The following is a 15,958-nucleotide window of genomic DNA, read 5'->3' as shown; positions in this document are numbered from 1 at the left end:
CTGTGTCTCAGCCATGCTTCTGGACCAGAGAAGATTCTTAAGATGCAAGACCCACGAAAGTCAAATAAAATGGGTCACCCACCCATCATGTCTGGAAGATGAGTCTCTGGTTCTGGATTTGGGGGACTCCCCTCTACCTTGGTATGATGGATGAAATGAGAATTTGCAGTGTGTATGACCTTGGGCAAGCCACTTCACCCCTCTACTCCTCAACTTCCCATCCATAAAATAGAACTCGACCATCTCTAAAATTATGATTCCTGGTTATGTATTTTAAATGCCTCTTTGGGATCAACAGAGAGCCTTATCTGTGTGCAAGATTTGCAGAGCCCAGCACCTCATGCTTTCCACTCTGTGAAGTTTCAAAAAGAGACACAGAAGTGAAGAGAATAGAGGATAGAGGCTGAGCAGACCCACCCAGGAAGAGATCGGAAGGACTCTGGGACAAATCTGGAGAGATTTCTAGACTGCTCCAACTTCCCTGTCCCTACCCCTGACTCAGGTTTCCATTCCCCACAGAGTCCACTGCTGTAGGAGCCTCCTTCTTCCCTGGCCAGTTGAACCTCCTAACAGAAGTGCTTCACAGCGTTCTCTGAAAACTGAAGTGCCCTCCTTGTCACTGTAGCCAGTGGCCTCGAAACTCAATCTTGGCTTCCTGTGGGAAGGCACAAGGAATTCCCCGGAGGGTTGGCCTCACACCCTGAGAGCTGGCGGCCAGGGAGGGAGTCGGATGGAGAGGCCCAGGGGCGAGCTGGCAAGATGCCCCTCAGCACCTCCTACCCTCCTGACATCACTGCAGGGCTCCTGCCCAGGTCCCTGCCTGTCCGGGAGATGGGGCGGTGGGGAGAGACCGAGACAGTTGAAGAGGGAGTAAATGAAAATTCAGGAAGCTAAAGGAGGTAGGAAGGATAGAGGGGGCCTCCATGGGCAATGACCCATAGATGCCTTTGGTGTCAAACAAGTTTCCTTAATGTGCCCCGAGAGCCTGGCCAGCATCAGAAGCATTTCTGTGCTAGCTGGCAAGGAGTAGGTACCTGAAAAGAAAGCTCTTTGATTTCTCTTGAGAGGACTCACTTTGACCTGAGGAAGGTGACGGTGGCTAGGAAACAAATGCAGGAGGATCCAGTTTCAGGTTCCCAATGAATGGAAAGTAGTTTGGGGGTTTTCTCAGAATTGCCAGATGTTCTCACATAAAACGAAGGCTCAAAAGTGACAAAGACAGTTCGGAGATGGGAGGTGGGGATGGGAGGAGTGGGTGTCCTCTGACTCAGGAGCAGTGAGATGAAAGACTGGGTGGCAGCTGGCTGGGTGGCTTTGCCAAGGTACTCAGTTTCTTTATTTGACAAATGAGGATGATGGTTTCCCACAGTGTTGCTGCAAGAATTCAGCAATGACAGGTTTGAAACTAGCTTGCATATAGTGCCTGGCACATTGTGGATACTTGATAAATTGTTCTTTTTATCTGATGTCATTGGTATCTGCTCATTTGTACTTACCTATTTAAATCTCCATCCAAGTATCTACCTACCTACCTACCTATTTAGCTTTCTATTTATCTATTTAGCTGTCCATCTATCTATCACTCTAATCATCTACCCAACCAGCCAGTGTTTAGACTTCCCAATCAGACTGTGGTAGATTGACGGCATCAGGATCAGGGCAAGCCAGCCCTCAAGTTAATTAAGTAGGCATGATGAGGCTTCTTACCTCCCAACTTCAAGTGATGCTTCAGTTTAGTGCCAGCTTCTCTGATTTCTTTCAGATCAACTGAAGAAATGCTCAGAGTGGGGAGTTTGCAGGAGAGGCATGTTCTTATCCAGAAGACCCAGCATCCCTGCACCATCCAGGTCTCCTCATTTCCAAGAGTGACCTCTTGTCTCCAGATGCCTGAGGTCGGTGGCATGTCAGGATGTTCAGCTATGCAGGCACACTGCCCATGGGTTATTCATCATGGTGTTCACCTCTTAAGTCACCTGGCCGCACACCCTCCTAGAATGTGTCCCAGAAAAACAAAGGCCAGGGCGAGTGCCTTGCCGGGGACCTTGATCACTCTGCACATAGGACACTCATAAGTCGTAATAATGCTGTGCACTTATATAATGCTCTGCTGTTTTCAGAGCCTTTTCACATGCCTGCGCCTTAGCTCAGTTGAGCCACACTATAATTCTGTGAAGCCAACAGGATTTGTTCCCTGATTTCCAATTTGCAGATGAGAAAGCCCAGGAGCCGCACCACTGCTAAGCAGCAGGCCACCACAGATGAGAGCGCAGGCCCTGGGACTCGCGTCGGCTGCCCCCCCACACCGCTGCTCAGGGACGACAGGGAGCACGGAAGGACAGGGTGCAGGTGAAGCAGGGGGTGCAGGCAGCCCTTGCATCTTCTCCTGGCCTAGAAGGCCATGGTGGGAGCAGCTACCGACACCTGCTTGTCAGACTGATGCCCCACCCACCTGCAGCCCCAGCTGGAAGCTCTAGGCAATCGTTACCCCTTCAGTTTCTGTCTCCCCTCCCCCTTGTCAACACCCAAGTGACCCCTACCCCAGACACCTTTCCACTTTGTCTCATCTGCCGGTGCCTGACTCAGGATTGTCTTGCCTTGGAGTCTGTGGTCTCCAAAAAGAGGCTTGCATGCACCAAGTCCTATGAAAGACGAGTCTCTGAGGTGTAGGGAGAAAACAGTGGAACGTCTATGGCTTCAGACAATAGGAAAAACATCGCACTCTAGTAATATTTACTGTGTAGGTGGACACTGGCCTCCCATTCCTCTGTTGGTCAGACTGGCCAAGGCCACATGCCAAGGGCCACGTACCATGAACAAGCCTGAGGGTGGAGCAGGGGCTTCAAACGCAGAGGGCTTGCAGCCTCCACACCTTTTCTGTCAGTGTGACTGGACCTTCTGCAGTGCATGTTGGCCAGGTTAGATGGATTTCTGATTTGTTTTCACCAAATTAACCCTAAAGCAATGGAAACTTGACTTAAAAATGAGTCCTGCAGAGAGAAACTACCGAGAGAAGATAGCATTATTAATGCAAACAGAAGCAAACAGCAAGAAAATGGTAGTCTTAGTATTGACACTTTGCCTACCTAATGCCTACCTTAACTAAACGTCTTCCAAATGAAGCGTTCTAGTGCTTTTCAAAGCTTTGGGTCAAAATATAAAAAAATGCAATAAATAGCTAGCAAGAACAATTGATAGACATCAGAGAAGACAGAAAGTCACAAGCTGAATTTAAACAAAAGCCGCTACAGTAGTATTTTACATTACTGGGATACATTATCAGATTTCCATTTGGATCTCTGAACCTTAGTGAAGTATCTTTTTTTTTTCAATTCTGAAAACTATCAGAACCAAGTATCAAAATAATTTGAACTTAAAACCAGATGGCATAAATGTTGAATGCAGAAAATTAATATGGAGGGAAAACAAGCAGAGTGAAACCTACCAACCGTGCGTGTGTCGAGTGCAGGCCCCGTTGCTGAGTCGTGTCTGACTCTTTGTGCTGAAAATATTAGCGTTCAAAACGATTCCTTTCAGTGAAAAGTTTTTTTTTTTTTTGGTATGGTTAACAAAGTAAGAGCTTAAAAGGTAATGTAATTTCATCTTTAGCTCATCTATTTAAATGCTTCTTTCTGTCTGTGTCTTCCTGTAGGAATGAAAGCTATAGTGGTATCTTCTGTGACTTTTGGACTGACCCTAGGTTACTCAAGGATGAGAGCTGGTTGCCAGAGGAGCCAACTGTGTGATTAGAGGTCTGGAAATTTCTGGACCTCCAGGAGGTTAAAGAAGTTGGAAGTTGAATCAGTCACCAGTAGCTAAAGATTTAATCAGTCATATTTAAGTAATGGGGCCTCCATAAAACCCCATAGGGATAGCGTTCGGACAGGTGGGCTGGTGAACAAGTGAAGAATCGGGAGAGTGAATTGCTCAGAGATGACAGGAAGCTTCCCATCCTATCCTCACACCTTGCTGTATACATCTCATCCATCTGGCTGTTACTGAGTTATATTCTCTTAGAGTAAACCAGTAGTCTACTAAATAAAACATTTCTCTGAGTTTTGTGAGCCATTCTAGCAAATTAACTGAAGGCAAGGAGGGGGCCCATTGGAACCTGTTGGTCAGAAGCGCACGTGACAGCCTGGACTTGAGATTGGCACCTGAAGGCAGGGGAGGGCAGGCAGTCTTTGGGTTGAGTGCTTAGCCTGGGAGATCTGGATCCTGTCTCTGAGACACTGAGTCAGGCTGGGCGCCAGTGTGTTCTGGGGCCAGACACCCACTGCTGGCCTCAGCCGCACTGTCTCCTGCCTGGTTAATGCCAACGTCTTCCCCACTGCTTCTGCTCTGACAGCTGTATCTCACATTCACCTCCCTAGCCTTTCCAGCCGCGTGCCCTGCTCTTCCCTTTTTCTCCACATCTTATCCTCTTCTGCCACCCTCCATAACGCAGTCACTTACTGAGTTCATTGTTTGCCGTCCGCTGGGCTCCTCCCTACAGAATGCAAGCTCTGCGGGCCCTTCGTCGGCACATAAAGAAAGAAAGTTTAGTCACTCAGTCGTGTCCTCTTTGCAACCCCATGGACTCTAGTCTACCAGGCTCCTCTGTCCATGGGATTTTCCAGGCAAGAATACTGGACTAGGTCGCCATTTCCTTCTCCAGAGGATCTTCCCGACCCAGGGATCGAACCCAGGTCTCCCACGTTGTAGGCAGACGCTTTACCATCTGAGCCACCAGGGAAGTCTGGCCCATAGGAGGTCTACAAATGTGTTGAGTGAACCGCAGCGACTAACCGCTATTGGCATTTCAGGACTCCTGTTCTAAGAAACAGCTGGGGAGGTGGATGTCCTGCCCAGAGACACACAGCCAGGGAGGGGCTGACTGCCGAGTCCGCACCTCCGCCCCAGGGCCTGCCTGAGGCTGAGCTGATGCAAGCTGTGTGAGGTGGTCTCAGCCTCGGGGGTCCCACTGCCCTTCCCCTTGACTGAACTCCCCATGGGGTTACTAAGCATCCTTACTCAGCGCCCCCTCTTTTGTATTGAATAGGGAGAAGCCCTAGGCTAAGGAGCTCTGCCCTAGTTGGAGCCTGGGGGAAGAGGCTGTACTTGGCTGTGGTGGGCTTGTGCTGAACTTTCTCATGCTCCAGAATATAGAAGTCAGAGGGCTTGGGGCAGGGGCAGTGGAGTGGCTGGCAGACAGGGAGGGCCTGGCAGAGAGATGAGGCCCGCACAAGGCAGCTAATTCTGACAGTGTCTTGAAGACCCACCTTCTGAGGCAAGGGAAATCAACCCCACCCATTTTACCACAGGTTCCTGGCTTGCTCCCATCCCCTCTTTCCCTGAATCTTATAGCCAAGCTCAGCTTTAGAATGTGGCTTTCTAATCCTTGTAGTATGCATTTGCTTTGTAAACACTCATGCAGCCAGTTCAGGTGTGGCCGTGGCCCTGGCCTTGCCTGACCTTCTCCTGGGTTGCTGCTGGCATCTCTCCAAAAGGCTGGGGCACCTGCCTAGACCCCAACGCAGTGCTGAGGTCTCCAGGAAGGTCCCGCTGGTGTGACCCCAAATGGACTCATCCTCTCCCCTTCTCCTGTCTCTGCTCTGCTGCTGCCACACCCCAAGCATGCCACGTTTGGTCACGCCCCTGGCCTTTGCACACCCTGTCCCCACTTCCTGGAACGGCCGCTCTGCTCTCCCCCCACTCACTGAACTGCTCCTCATTCTTCAGGAGCCAGACATAGTGCTGGTCTCTCCAGGAGGTCTTCCCGCTCCCTGCCCCTTCCCGTGTGGATGTGTGCGTGCACACGTGCACACTCTCACACACAGATATTCTGAACACAGACATATGCATTTATTTTCCATATACACACACACAACATGCACACATGAATTACATATACATCCATAATTCCCATCCCCTCCACAGGTACACACACCATCAGTCAGCTGTCATGTCCGACTCTGCGACCTCACGAATCACAGCACGCCAGGCCTCCCTGTCCATCACCAACTCCCGGAGTTCACTCAGACTCATGTCCATCGAGTCAGTGATGCCATCCAGCCTCAGTCGTCCCCTTCTCCTCCTGCCCCCAATCCCTCCCAGCATCAGACTCTTTTCCAATGAGTCAACTCTTCACATGAGGTGGCCAAAGTACTGGAGTTTCAGCTTTAGCATCATTCCTTCCAAAGAAGTCCCAGGACTGATCTCCTTCAGAATGGACTAGTTGGATCTCCTTGCAGTCCAAGGGACTCTCAAGAGTCTTCTCCAACACCATAGTTCAAAAACATCAATTCTTCAGTGATCAGCCTTCTTCACAGTCCAACTCTCACACCCATACATGACCACAGGAAAAACCATAGCCTTGACTAGATGGACCTTAGTTGGCAAAGTAATGTCTCTGCTTTTGAATATGCTATCTAAGTTGGTCATAACTTTTCTTCCAAGGAGTAAGCATCTTTTAATTTCATGGCTGCCGTCACCATCTGCAGTGATTTTGGAGCTCCAAAAAACACACACCATAGTCCCTTCCAAATAGACCCACTCGCACATATACAGACATATTCCACGTCCCACACATGTTCACACACCCTCCTGCCCTCTGTACCCACTCTGCAGACACAGCCCCCAGCCACCCCCTTCTTTATGCCTCAGATCACTGGGCACAGGTGTCTTTTAGCAGGTCCTCCACTGGACCATGGTGGGTCATTCCAAGTTCCTCAACCTGGACCAAAAGTCCTGCCTGAGTCCCACTTCCTAACAAGGTGGCTGGCACACAAGAGGACTGAAAAGCAATTGGGAGGTGGGAACTGAATCAAAGTGAACTCATGAAGAAAGGGCGGGGTGGAGATGAACCTTAAAAAGGATTCCAAGAGCATTCAGCCCGGGGCCTCAGTAGAGCTGAGGCAGACAAGGGTATCTTTACTTTGAAAATCAAAAATAAACAAGCACAGAAGAAACAAAGCGGCGCAGCACCTCCCCAGGTGAGTCTCACGTGCACCTCTGGGCAAGAAGCCCTGGTCAAGGCCACCAGCCCTCTCGTTCTGAGCTGGGTCGTGGAGGCCGTAGTTCACACAGCTGGGTCGGGACCCATGCCCTGGTTCCTAAACACCCTGTAATAGACAGGCAGCGCCCCTCCACCACGCCGAGAAAGAACTGTCCACCCTAAAATGTCAGCTGTGCCCCCTTGAGAAATACTGGTGGAGAGAAAGAAAAGAACATGGGATTTTGGAAGCAGTGTGAATCCCAGCGTGCCCCTTCCTGCCCACGTGATCTGGGACGAGTCATCTCCCTGCTGCCTCTGAACCTCAGTTTTCTCACTTGCAAAAGGAGGTATTTACGCCTATGTCACATGGTTACCGTGAGGGCCAGATATACACAAAGCGGGGATCCCTGGTGGGTCAGAGACTGACGCTGTGCTCTCACTGCTGAGGACCTGTGTCTGATCCCCGGTCAGGGAACTGAGATCCTACAAGCCACGGGGCGCAGCCAAAACAAAACCTTTTTTTACACAAAGCCTCTACCTAGCTGAGTCACAAGGCACACGGAAGGTGCATGATTAACAACGGCTTCACTTTAGCCCTGAAGCCTTCCAGAGCTAGACTTCTGAAGCCAGACATTTTCCTCTGCCATGCCTTCAGCAGGTCTTCCTCCCAGTATCTCCCTGCTCTCTTGGTTTCAGAAGTGTCTTTGTTCTATTACTGGCCTTCTTCTCTTCTCTTCTCTTTGAACTGTGTCCATGTAAGCTGGAGTTCAGAGCCCTTCATCTTCAGTCCCCTACCTGGAATATATATATATATATATATCTCTGCTTGAGTGCCTGTGTTAGCTGTGGATGGGTAAAGCATTCCTTGAACACAGGGCATGGAGTGTGTGTGTGTGTGTGTGTGTTTGTGTGCGTGTGCCTATATGTTTACATGCATCTGTACACTTTTCTAACTTCTCTGATATGATTTTCAGAAAGGAGATGGTAGGGGAATCCCTGATTTGGAGGTGTGGCATTTTCATTTCTGAAAGCATGGAAGTTCACATCCTTCCATGGTAGCTCAACTGGTAAAGAATCTGCCTGCAATGCTGGAGACCCCGGTTCGATTCCTGGGACCAGAAGATCCCCTGGAGAAGGGATAGGCTTCCCACTCCAGCATTTTTGGGCTCCTGGTGGCTCAGATGGTAAAGAATCCACCTGCAATGCAGGAGACCTGGGTTCGATACCTGGGTTGGGAAGATCCCCTGGAGAAGGAAATGGCAACTCACTCCAGTGTTCTGGCCTGAAGAATTCCATGGACAGAGAAGCCTGGCAGGCTACAGTCCATGGGGTTGCAAAGAGTCAGGCAGGACTGAGTGACTTTCACTTTCAAGTATCCTCATGACATAAAAATAAGAAGACCCAATAATAAAACAGTGCCCACAGCAGAAAGTGATGTTCCCCATCTTCTCCCAATCTTGCTAGAACCAACTTTTAGAGGAAACTGTCATCCTTGTTTGGACAGAAGAGTGTCAAAGAACTCTAGAAGGGGACTGTGAGGGCCCCTTACCCTTCCTGAGCTTCTCTGGATGTTGAGATGCCCCATCTCAAATATTTTGTCTAAAAAATATTTGTTTAAACATAATAAACTTGCCTTTTGGTATTATAGAGGAGCAGAATTTGAAACCTTAAAATGTGTCTCTTAGTCATATTAATTATTTTAAGATAATTATTTTCTGAGAAATAGGATATAGGGGAAGGACTTGGAAAACAAAGTGGTCCCTTTTGTAACTAACAGTTACTTTTGCAAGAGAAGTCCCCACTTTTAAGTGTGTCTCCCTGTCTTACTCTCAAAGGTCACCTTTATAAGATCACCAAGATACTGATTCAAAACACTGGGGAGGCTCTTCCCAGTGGAGCCTCTCGGGAGCTTCAGCCTTGGTGCTGTTGCCTGCGTTTACTTCCATCTGCCATCCACTGCCTCAGGCAGGTCTTGTTCCAAAATGCAGTTCAGATTATGTCACTCCCTTCCTCAAAAGCTTCCCTGGTGGCTCGGACAGTAAAGAATCTGCCTGCAATGCAGGAGACCCTAGTTTGATCCCTGGACTGGGAAGATGTCATGGAGAAGAGAATGGCCACCCACTCCAGTATTCTTGCCTGGAGAATTCCACAGACAGAGGAGCCTGCTGGGTTGCAGTCCATAGCGTCGACAAGTGTCAGACACGACTGAACGACTAACACTTTTCCTCAAAAGCTACCAGCAACTTCCCATCATCTCCAGCAGAGAGTTTGAAAGTCTAGGTCATGCCCTTCCAGGCCCTCCACCAGCTTCCGTGGCCTTTGCCCCCACCGCAAGCTCACTCTCAACGTGCTCCACCCTATGTCTCAGCCACTCCAGTGTGTTCTGCCTTCCCTTCTTTTTTTGTTTTTTTTTTTTGCTTTTGCTGCTTCTTTCACCTGAATTACGTTTTTTATTTTTGCTATTTTCTTCATCTGGACTACCCTTTCTTTCCCATTTCCCCCTCTCTAAAAGTTACTCAGGGCCTTCCTTGGTGGTTCAGATGATAAAGAATCTGCCTACAATGCAGGAGGCCTGGGTTTGATCCCGAGTCAGGAAGATCCCCTGGAGAAGGGAATGGCAACCCACTGCAGTATTCTTGCCTCGAGACTTCCACAGACAGAGCAGCCTGGCAGGCTACAGTCCATGGGGTCGCAAAGACTCAGACACGACTGAGCAACTAACACTGGGCTTCCCTGGTGGCGCTAGTGGTAAAGAACCTTCCTGCCAATACAAGAGACGTAAGAGATGCAGATTTGATCCCTGGGTCGGGAAGATCCCCTGGAGAAGAAAATGGCAACCCACTCCAGTATTCCTGCCTGGAGAATCCCATGGACAGAGGAGCCTGGTGGGCAACAGTCCATGGGGTTGCTGAGTTGTGCACAACTGAAGCGACTTAGCACACAAAATTTGCTCATCCTTTAAGACACCCCTCAAACACTTCTCCCCTCCCAGAACCTCCTATTTGAAATTCTCCCCTCCCTATAACATGGCCAAGTGCTGGAGATGACTGGATACACATTTCTCTTCTCCAGGACTGGAAGCGTCTGAAATTCAGGGACTGTGCCATTCATCATTGTAGTCGATCTCCTTCCCCCTTTCCTGCGTCCAGGTGCTTGGCGCAGATTAGGGATTAAATAAATCATGGAATCGAAGGGTTTTCTACAAGCTCTTATAGGGAACGCTGACACTGACAGATGGGGAGTGGGGCTTGATGACTGCTGGAAATCCTCCCCAGCCAGGCAAACAGCGGGAGAAAGTCCAGGAAAGACTCAGAATTGCTGAGAGCGTATTCCAGTGGTTGAAAACCCACTCCAGATGCTGCCGCATTATTTTCCCTTCTGTAAGAGCCAAGCAGCCTCTCCCCTTTCCAGCCCCCTCCCACTTCTCTCCAGCTCCCATCTCTGCTGCTCTCCGGGGGAAATTTATGTCTGTAATGGTGGAATGATTAGCTCCCAATCCTGGTATGCATTAACCTCGAATTGATGGTGTCAGCTAATGAGAGAGAGGGAGCAGGAGGGCTCAGGCATTATGGCGCCTCTCACTGCAATCCTTCCTCTAGAGCCTGGCTTGAACTGAGCCACAGCTAATCGACTCCCAAGCCCTTGCACGGTTTTTCACTCCCAACTAGGAAAGAGCATTATAGCTTTTTTCATACTCTATGACATCAGTAGTCTCCATTTTAGTCAAATCTTTCTCCTTCATCCCAAATAAAGTTAACAATATATTTCTTCCCACAAAGATTTCTTTACCTGTGGACTTATTTTTGCCCTGGCAAATGGGAGGCGCAAGGTGTAACCATCAGTTACTGACTGTGACTCTGGATGAGTTGCCTAGCTTAGTCTGGTTTCTTATCTGTAAAAGGGAGATAGTTATAACATCTACCTCATAGGGTTGTTGAATGGATCCACCGGTTTGACATACGTAGATACTCAAGCATAGGGCTGTGCTTAACTGCTGCTAAGTAGTCATGATTATTGCTTGGTCCACATGAGCTCTGGCAGCCTGTGCCTTCTCTGGGCCTCAGCATCCTTTTCTCTGAAATCAGGGCTGAGCCTAGAGGGGTGGGATGGGGGAGTGGTGGGAGGTAGGCTCAAGAGAGTGGGGGTATATGTATACATATAGCTGACTCACGTTGCTATACAGCAGAATCTAACTCAGCATTATGAAGCAATTATACTCGAACTTAAAAACAAAGAAGTAAAATAAAGAATCTAAAGAGAATTATAAGAACACAAGAGTTAAGAAAAAATAAAGCAGGGGCTCAGACTTGGCCATCTGTAACTCTCAAGTGAAATACTAAGACGGGATAGTTTTTTTTTTTTTTTAACTTTTTGTTTTGTATTGGGGTAAAGCCAATTAACAAATAATGTTGTGATAGTTTCAGGTAAATAGCGAAGGGTCTCAGCCATACATATACATGTATCTATTCTCCCCCAAACTCCCCTCCCATCCAGGCTGCCATGTAACCTTGAGCAGAGTTCCCAGTAGGTCCTTGTTGGTTATTCATTTTAAACACAGAAGTGTGTACATGTAGATCCGAAACTCCCCAACTATCCCTTCCCCTCATCCTTCTCCTAACAACTATAAGTTCATTCTCCGAGCCTGTGAGTCTGTTTCTGTTTTGTATGAGTTCATGTGTATCATTTCTTTTCAGATTACACATACAAGCACGTCATACATGCCAAGCATTCTCCTTCTCTGCCTGACCTACTTCACTCAGTGTGACAATCTCTAGGCTGAGATGGGATAATTCTTTGGTCTCCTCATCACTCTATTTATATATCAATCTGGCTGCTGATTCTTATTACTTAAAGTCTCGCTTGACTTGCTCCACTCACCAGTGCGCCAGATCCTCTAACAGTGGTCATGATCGTCCGAGCACTCACCAGTGCGCCAGATCCCTCTAACAGTGGTCATGATTGTCCGAGCACTCACCAGTGTGCCAGATCTTCTAATAGTGGTCATGATCGTCCGAGCACTCGCCCGTGCGCCAGATCCTCTAATAGTGGTCATGATCATCCGAGCACTCACCCGTGCTCCAGATCCTCTAATAGTGGTCATAATCATCCTCTGAGCACTCACCAGTGTGCCAGACCCTCTAATAGTGGTCATCATCCTCCGAGCACTCACCAGTGTGCCAGATCCCTCTAACAGTGGTCATCATCCTCCGAGCACTCGCCCGTGCGCCAGATCCCTCTAATAGTGGTCATCATCGTCCGAGCAGCACGACTGCAGAGGAGGGACTCCCTCGATTAGAGCTGCTCCCTGCCATCCGGAGAAGTCGCTGCACTTCATCAGTTGCTTCCTCAGATGGTCTTCATCCCTGGCCACCAACGATATCAGTTCACTTAGTGATTCTTGTATCTGCCTAGTGTTTTAGAGAGTTTTCCATCTCAGGGGTCTCAATTCGTCCTCTCAAGTAATCCCACGGGTAGCTGGAGTAAATATCTATCAATCCCATTTTACAGATGGCAGTACTTATTCATTTGAGAATATTTGTGGAACATTTGTGCAGCTGCCCGGCTCAGATGACTGGTGTGTGTGGCTGAGGTGTTGTGGCTCTCAGTGGCGTCGGGGTCCCAGGCCTCCCCGTGCTGGGTCCAGTGTGCCCTGCCCTGCCACAGCCCTCGCCTGGAGGTGGCCCCAGTCACGACCCTGGGTCCTGGTCCTGAGGCCCTCACTCGATGGTCACCTCCAAGAGAGGCCATCAGTCCAGGCAGCCCCCTTGGTGTCGTTTGCTGAGCCCGCCGTTCCCTGGTGAATTGCTGCTCACTCTCTAGCTCCAGCTCCTCCCCTGTGGACCCTCCCTCACTGCCTTTCTTTGCTCCTCCCAGCAAGGTACTTTAGATTCATCTCCATGACCACACTTATCACTAGTGTGATGACGTATGTACACTCCTGCATGTCTGTGACTGCACACCCCCACCCCTGCATACATCCCCATCCATATGCAATGCTACCAACTGGAAAATTCAGGAGCTTGACGGCCCATTCTCTCATTCCTGAGTCTCGAGAGTCAAGCCCAGCATCAGCAAAGGCTCAGCAAATGTTTGTTGAATGGATGGAGTAATTCTGAATGGGTCATTCCCTCTCTGAGTAATGCTGGTACCTTACATCCTCTGGGTGTAGTTGGGTAAGGAAGGGGAGAAGATGGGGAGATGGTGAGGGGAGAGAGTTATTAAAGATGGAAGCAGAATACCAGGCCTGGCACCTCTGTGTTTCCTGGGGTAGATTGTTTTAATATGAGATGTGTCTCGTTTATAGATGTCCAGTAGCCATTGTGGATAAATACCCCTCCCAATTTGCTGCCATGTCCTTTCCTCCCAGTAGATCCTGGGTCAGGAAATTAGAAAGACACAAAGCAACCAGGCAACTTGCTTAGCAGAAAGGAAAGGGAATTTCTGGTGGTCTCTCAGGTGCTGGGCTTCCTTGTTACTAGGTAATAGTATCACCGTTTTACAGGTACAGCCAACAGTACACAGTAGATCCTGGGCCAAGGTGAGATTTGACCTAAGACCTCCCAGGACCAGGAACACTAAATGTCTCCAGCCTTCACTGGGGACCAGAGAGAAGGGTCTTAGATTGAAACCTAACAGGCTGGGAGGTGGGAAAGAGAAAGATCTGGAGAAAGTGATGTCAACTCTGAGAAGTGATTGATGTCGCCACAGGTGGACTCTGCCTCATGTCCATCTGGTGTTATCTGGTATTATCTGTCTATCTGGTGTTGCTAAGTCACTTCAGTCGTGTCCGACTCTTTGTGACCCCATAGACAGCAGCCCACCGGGCTCCCCCATCCCGGGGATTCTCTAGGCAAGAACATTGGAGTGGGTTGCCATTTCCTTCTCCAATGCGTGAAAGTGAAGTCGCTCAGTCATGTCCGACTGTTCGCGACCCCATGGACTGCAGCCTACCAGGCTCCCCCGTCCATGGGACTTTCCAGGCAAGAGTACTGGAGTGGGGTGCCATTGCCTTCTCCACTATCTGGTGTTATCTGATATTATCTGTCTATCCATCTGGTGTTATCTTACTCGTAAAGAGTTACTGAACTCGAGAAGGTGGCCAGGAGTAGGGGACAGTAAGGGTCACGTATCTCTCCTGAAGGGATCCCCGCAGAGGGGCAGATGGAAAGCTGTAGCATTGTTTGAAGGGACCCTGAAGTAAGAGTTCCAAAGCTCCGTGAGGGAGAGGGCTGTGTCTGCGTGTATGCCCTCATGTGTGTGAACTATGACTGTATGAACTGTGTGTGTGTGTGTACCACATGTGTGGACTCTCAGGAGCATAGACTGAGCCTAGTTCAGTGCAGTTCTCTGGGCTCCCGGCATCACCGACTGTGCCATCTGCAGTGAATCTTCCTCTACCTCAGTTGGCTCCTGCTCCAAAGGACCGTCTGGGCCACGTCCCCCTCACGCTGCAAGAGCCCCTGTGGGACTAGCTCTTGAGTGAGTGTAGAAAGTGTAGATTAATTCTCTTTCTCAAGAGTCACATTGTCTGGAGAACCCTCTCCGGCTTTCAGGCACGTGCCTGGGCTATGGGCTGGCAAAGTGCCATGGGGCGGAGACAGTTGGCTGAGCACACAGAGTGCCAGCTCCTTCCTTCATCTCCTTTGTGTTCAGCACCCAGGTGGGGCTCAGGCTGAGCTTTGGGGCAATCAAATGACCCACCTGTCCAGCCCCCTTTCCCCCGCCTCCCCCAGGGCTCTGGTGCTGAGCCTGGAGTCTGAGTGGTTTCCTGCCTGCGTATTGGCCCACTGAGGAAGTACTGGCATCATCCCTTACACCCCACCGTGACTTCCCTGTCCCTTCTACCTAATGGAATAATGGTGTGTGCGGGACTCTTCATAGACTATGAACTCTTCATAGATTGTGAACTGTTTCATCCAGCAGCTAATTTACAGGCCAGGGAAAATACTATTTGAATTCTCTGTGGTTTATTCATTCACTGACTCAGTGAACATTTATTATACCAACTCTGGGCTAAGCGCTGGGGAAATAAAGATGCATAAGGCATAGCCTGTCCCTTGAAGGGTTCATGGTCAGCTGGAGGAAAGCTGTAAGCAGGCAACCCGTTATGCAGTACAGGGAGCAAGGAGAGTGGCGTTACAGAGAAAGGAGCCAATGGGCGGGGGGAAGAGAGAGGACGGGACCACTTGTGGGCTGAAAACTTCGCCAGGGAGGTGACAACTGAAATGGTTCTTGAAGGATGGGTGTCTGTTAGTTACCCAGGTGAAAAAATAAGGACAGGGTCCTTCTGGGCAGAAGAAACAGTGTGTATGAAAGGCTAGAGCGGGAGAGCGTGTCCCAGGAAGACACCAGGAGAGGGGAGTGTCACATGATGGGCCTGGCACCCATCTGGAGAAGCCAAGAAGTTTGATTTTATCAGACAATGAGGAGCCAGCAGAGGACGAGCCAGAGAGCCACCTGCTTGCCATACATGGTGTGAGAATATGGTGAGTAGGTTAGAGAAGCTCCCCAGCGCTGAGGTCGTGTGGTTGGTGCCCAAAGAGGTGGCAAGATTTGAGTGGGGGAAACCTCTCTGCTGGGAATGGCTTCCCACCTCATTAACTCTGCAGATCTGGCAGGAAGGTGAGGTGAGGTGAAGTCGCTCAGTCGTGTCCGACTCTTTGCGACCCCGTGGACTGTAACCTACTAGGCTTCTCCTTCCATGGGATTCTCCAGGCAAGAATACTGGAGTGGATTGCCATTTCCTTCTCCTGGCAGGAAAGTGTAGACAAACTCCAGTCCCTACAGCTGGAACATGCAGCTATGCTGAAAATACATCTTGTGTTATGAAGCACAATGTGTAATAATTAACAGGAATAGATCCTTCATTCTCCAGCCAACATGGAAATGCAGATGTTTACTCATACAAATTTAGAGTGGAAAAGTCCTAATACCTTTTCATTGGATTTTGTTTTTCCAGTGAGTTTGGGGACTAAAGATCCTCCT

The sequence above is a fragment of the Capra hircus genome, chromosome 20, assembly GCF_001704415.2.
Source record: "Capra hircus breed San Clemente chromosome 20, ASM170441v1, whole genome shotgun sequence".
Lineage (NCBI taxonomy): Eukaryota > Metazoa > Chordata > Mammalia > Artiodactyla > Bovidae > Capra > Capra hircus.
Note: the sequence above shows the minus strand (reverse complement) of the source record.